Genomic DNA, 5,980 nt, shown 5'->3' on the forward strand with positions numbered 1-5,980 from the left:
AAAAATGCATGGTGAGAATCGCAGTGCTTTAGGTTTATAAGGAAATGGCTTTAATTTCATAGTTAAGAATCCCTAAAGCCCTGGTGAAAAAGTATGATTGTGAGGATTAAAGAATGGGAATCCATCAAGGATTGTTGAGGACTATCCTGGGATCTGTAGACACCCCAGTAAAGAATAATAAAGAAAAAGGCTAAAACAAAATAAGCAAATCATCCAGAATGCCATGGAAAGAAATAGTTCTTTTTTTTTTTTCAGATGACATGATTGTCTAGAAAATCAAGGTCAAATATACTAGCATTCCCAGAATGAGGACATGGGTTTATCAAGATTGTAGATCACAGAATAAATAAAAATCAGTCATAATTCTAACCACTAAAAATAAAAATAAGAAAATCAAAACATAATATTACCTACAATAACTACAAAGAAAGCTAAACATGAACTGCATAATTATGCTCATGTACTTAAGTAATCAACAAAACAAAAAGTGCAATTTCCTCCAATAAAACAATGTAGAAATGAAGAATAAAGTAGAAGGTGGAAGTCCTATCAAATATTCTTACTTGACAACCATAGTAAACAAGTCTTTGATAGTGGAAGGTTTCAAACAGAATAATTGAACAGAATAGAGAATAGAGAACATAGAAATAGACTAACAAAAAGATTCCCAACACATTTTCCATCATGGTGGAAAAGAGATGGTATCAGGATGGGTAAAGGTGTTAAAATGTGGCACTAGATCACCTCAGCGTCCATCACCTAAGGCATGAAAACTAAGACACGCTCAAATATAAATTTTAGATCTTTATGAAAATAGTAAAAAATAATCAGCAAAAGCATCCTTAGAACTAGCATCGAAATCATAAAATAAAATTTGATTAAGTGGACTTTATGACAATGGAAATTTGTGAGAGATTCCTTGAAGGACATAAAAAGTAATGCTAGGAGAAAATATTTAGAATCACAGATCACTGGTGTATGGAATATAAGAAAAACTTCAGGGCTGGAGAGATGGCTTAGCGGTTAAGCGCTTGCCTGTGAAGCCTAAGGACCACGGTTCGAGGCTCGGTTCCCCAGGTCCCACGTTAGCCAGATGCACAAGGGGGCGCATGCGTCTGGAGTTCCTTTGCAGAGGCTGGAAGCCCTGGCGCACCCATTCTCTCTCTCCCTCTATCTGTCTTTCTCTCTGTGTCTGTCGCTCTCAAATAAATAAACAAATAAAAATTTAAAAAAAAAAAAAGAAAAACTTCAAACCAAAATTAAAGTAAACAGAGAAGTGACAAAGTTAGTCTGATTGCAAAATGAAGACTGACAAGCAAAAAAGAAAAAGAAAGAAAGAAAACCTGAACCTAAAACTGTAAATAAATCCTCACTATGAATTTTAGCTTCCCAACCATGCAGTGTTGATTTACTTTATCATGGCAAGAAGAAATATTATCAGAAATCAGCTGGTATTAACCTTATAAAATAATAAAAGAAAAAGCTATAATTTTGTTGAATAAAATTAATCTATTATGCAACTCATTCAATTTTCCTTAGGCAAATAGATGTAAATGAAATTTCATTTTGAATGTATATTAGGAGGCATTTTAGAGTAATAAAGTTGGCATTTTTCTCTGCCTTAAATTTTACCTGGGATTATATTTGACCTAACTTTGTGTGTCTGCTTTATCTTTCCAAGCCCCTGTTTAATTATATATACAAAGTAAATTTAAAGGATTGTTGTGAAGGTGAAATCAGAAAGTAAGAGAGGAACTTATTATCTGTCTAAATATGTGTCTTTTAGAGAGGTTTAGGTATGAATATAGAATTTGTGGGCAATGGAATATGAGTTTATGGAATGGATACCTACTCCAAAATAAACCTGCTTAATGCAAATTTTACTACATTCTCTGCTGTTATTTTTTCCACAAACTTTCTTGGTGAAGAGAAACCTTGTAATATGCATGCTGAGAATTTCAAACTTCATATCCAGCTATATCTTTGAATACTGTCTTGGAAACCAAGTTAAAAACTGAGATTTTACTGAGAAAAAAAAAAAAAACTTTAATCTATTTTTATGTAACTATTATGGTTTGGATATAAAATGTCTCCAAAGGCTCATATACTAAAGGATAGGTCTCTAGCTGGTAGTGCTATTGAAAGATGATTGGATGCTGAGGGCACCAAGCTCATTAATTTATTAATGCCCAGATGTGTTGAAAGATCAAAGGCCATTAGATTATGGTGTGTAGTGGAGTGAGCAGGCCTTTGAAAGTATTTCCTAGCCCCAGCTCCATGCCTTCTGTCTCTGTCTACTATCCAACCACCAGAAAAGAAGCATTTCTGCTTCTACTCCCTCTCTACTATCATACTCTCTTCACAGGCACATAGCAATAGGGCCAAGTGACCATAGACTGAAATGTCTGAATTTATGAGCCAAAGCAAATATCTTCGGCTTTAAATTTATTTGTCTTACAACAATGTAATGCTGAAAACCATGGTAGATTTCAAAGTGTATCTGATATAATGCTTGCATTGCCTCAATATACATAATATTTAGGATAATGCCTGTGAATAACAATGGTTATTCATGTGGGGAGGAAAATAACATATATTTTAGGTATATGGGCATATAATGTCAGGGTGTGGACTAGGAAGTTCTTGTATAAAATAAGTACAAGCATTATCAAAACATAATCTAGTATAGGTCCTGTGTGGAGATATATACTACATATGCCAATGCTCAAAGCTCAATAGCCTCCATTTATATGATATTTTCCTTCAATTATAGGATTAAGGTCTTGCTGCTAAAATTTTAACTTCAAAAGACCTTTGGGTACCAAAGACATCAGAATATAATTAGCAATGGATATTTGGCCACTGATATGCCAAAAATAGAAATGAAGGCCGGAGATAAGGCTCAGCTGTTAGGTGCTTGCCTGCACAGTCAAAGAACCCAGGTTCACTTACCCAGGACCCGGGTAAGCCAGGTGCACAAGGTGGCACATATGCCTGGAGTTGTTTGCAGTGATTAGAGGCCTTGGCTCGCCCACTTCCCTCTCTCTGTCTTTCTCCCCCTGCTTCTCTTTCTCAAACAAATAAATAAAAAAATAAAAATATTAAGAAAAGAAACAAAAACACAACAAAACACATAACTGCTATTTAAAAATTAGGAATGATAGACCCTTAGAACTTTTATTTAAGTGAGACTTCACACTATTAATATCTAATATTTTCAGAAACTTTCAGCTTCTCTATTAGGAAAGAGGTGATATATAGTAACATACATATATACATACATGTATACATGTACACATAAATATTTGATTGTCAATGACCCAGGCAAAGTGGTGAGATTATGGTAATTCAAACTTTTGACCTAAAAATCTCATTGAAGGGACATGTTTAAGTGGGAAGATCAAAGAAATAGAACATATGAGAATGATGATTAATTTATAAATGTCATGAAGATCTTTGTAACTTTAAAAATGTTTTATATAGGTCTAGATATCTGGTTTAGCAGTTAAAGTCATTGCCTGCAAAGTGAAAGGACCCAGGTTCGATACCCCATGACCCATGCAGGCCAGATGCACAAGGTGGCACTTGCATCTAGAGTTTGTTTACAGAAGCTAGAGGCCATGGCATGCTCATTCTCTCTCTGTCTTGAATAAATAAATAAATGTGTAAAAAATGGCTGGGCATGGTGGCACATTCCTTTAATGCTAGCATTTGGGAGGCAAAGGTAGGTGTGTCACAGTGAGTTCAAGGCCACCGTGAGAGTACATAGTGAATTTCAGGTCTGCCTCGCCCACTGTGAGGTCTTACCACAAATCAAACCCCCAAAACATTAAAAGTATTTTATATAATTCTCACTAGCATCAAAGATGAGAATCACTCTGAAAATAACATGTAAAAAGAAAACTAATTTTAATGGAGACATGCATTACTAAATTGTATATTAATAGAGTAAGGATATATTATGATATGTGTATATACAATAATATTTAAGCACGTTTAACCATAGATGACCTTCAGAAAACAATTTCCTGGATGTCCCTGTGTGAGACAGTGACACTAGGCTACTCTTCTTAGCACAAAGTCTTATACTTTGATGCTTTTTTTTTTTTAATTTTATTTATTTATTTGAGAGTGACAGACACAGAGAGAAAGACAGATAGAGGGAGAGAGAGAGAATGGGCGCGCCAGGGCTTCCAGCCACTGCAAACGAACTCCAGACGCGTGTACCCTCTTGTGCATCTGGCTAACGTGGGTCCTGGGGAACCGAGCCTTGAACCAGGGTCCTTAGGCTTCACAGGCAAGCGCTTAACCGCTAAGCCATCTCTCCAGCCCACTTTGATGCTTTTGAGCATAGGACATAGGTTAAAAACTGTTAAAAAGTATTCAAAAACAAATAATTCAATTAAAATGGTAAAATATATGGAGTTTTAAAATGAATATATGGCAAGTACATAAAAGCATATTCAATGTTGTTAGTCTTTATCAAAAAAATTTAAATTAAAACCACAATGAGATATTACAACATCTCTCTCAATGTGGCTTTTTTAACAACAACAACAGAAAAAACCATAATGAAGTAAGGATGTAAATAAGTAGGATCCTTGCTAGTATGTTGTCAATGTAAATAAAAAATAGTATGGAAACTTTGGGCAACTCAGAATTTTTTTTTAATTTAAACAAGTTTATTTAACAACAAGATGTTTAACTTGAAAGAAAAAACTATCTAAGATTCATTTTTGAAGAGTAATTTATCCCTACTTAAAGGCAGATTGCCCTACATGTAATAGCTATGTACAATAAAACTTATAAAATTGTCCTTGATTTTACAATGATAAATGAAAAATATTAAAATTCTCCAATCATACCGTATATCTAAGGAGGTTTTTGTTAAAGCAATGAGAGGAAAATAACTTACTAGAATATAAGGATAAGAGCTGAGTGACCACCTCATATCATCTCCATTTGATGTCAACCAAAACATTGGTACCTTAGTTTAAAAAGAAGAAGAACAGCGCAATATGCTTGAGCACTTGCACCAGTCACTTTGTGTACAACACAGAGATATAGAAGGGGAAAAGGAAAGAATACAGAAAATGTAGAGGTCAGAATGTAGTGGATTCTAATTGCTGTTTTCTAATTAAGTATATATTCTTGGTCTATCACAAAATCCTGGAGCAAAATAGCAGGTTCCCTTTTTAATAGATATTACCTGTCTGTTGCTGGAACACATCAGTTGCGTCTTCATCTTCCATTTCCAAGTGTGCAGGTGTGTCTGTTTCATTGATTGGCTGTCCATCAAATCAAAATCTGATCTGTCTCATTGACAAACCCTGTCATTCACAACAGGCTTTCATTAGTTAACTAAGTGGTGTATGCCTCTTAATCTTAAACTGTACTGTAGAGCCATGCTGCACAGCAACCTTCAAATGAGTATGATCGTTTTTCTTAGTCTTGACTCCTTCCTTAGGTTTCTTGTTGGTCATGGCTAGTGCTGGGGTCTCCTCAACTGCCGCTTCACAAAAGAGGTACCAGGTCTGCACTGAAGGAACATATACCTTTAAATTTTCATTTTATATAATTTTATGTCGTTTAAAATGTTTTCATATGTTTAGTATGTGTGGTATTGTGGTGTATTGAAGTCTGTGTGTATTTGGTGTGTGCATAACTATGTGCTGATGTAGTGCTAAGTGGTATCACCTGTGGTACCAGAGAAAAGATGGGGTGTTCTTTCCATCACTCCTTGCAACAGCTTTCAGGAGATTACTTTTCAAAGCCTCTACAGGGATTCACTGGGCCCACATCCACATAGAACTGAAGGATACAGGTGTGTGTGTGGCCATGTCCCGCTGCTCATGTGGGTTCTCAAGATTCAAACTTAGCTTATCTAAACCCTTCTGAGGCTCACAAGATTGCACAGGAAACACATTTATTTTACTAAGCCATGTCTCCAGATCCAGGTTTTTTTTATCAAAAAAAAAAA

At 35.2% G+C, this 5,980-nt stretch overlaps 1 pseudogene; it reads right to left on the reverse strand.

The window, feature by feature from the left end:
* Nucleotides 1–5,195: 5,195 nt before the first annotated feature.
* On the reverse strand, nt 5,196–5,483 carry LOC101604842 (annotated as a pseudogene).
* Nucleotides 5,484–5,980: the final 497 nt, after the last annotated feature.

The sequence above is a fragment of the Jaculus jaculus genome, chromosome 1 (genome assembly GCF_020740685.1).
Source record: "Jaculus jaculus isolate mJacJac1 chromosome 1, mJacJac1.mat.Y.cur, whole genome shotgun sequence".
Taxonomy (NCBI): Eukaryota; Metazoa; Chordata; class Mammalia; order Rodentia; family Dipodidae; genus Jaculus; species Jaculus jaculus.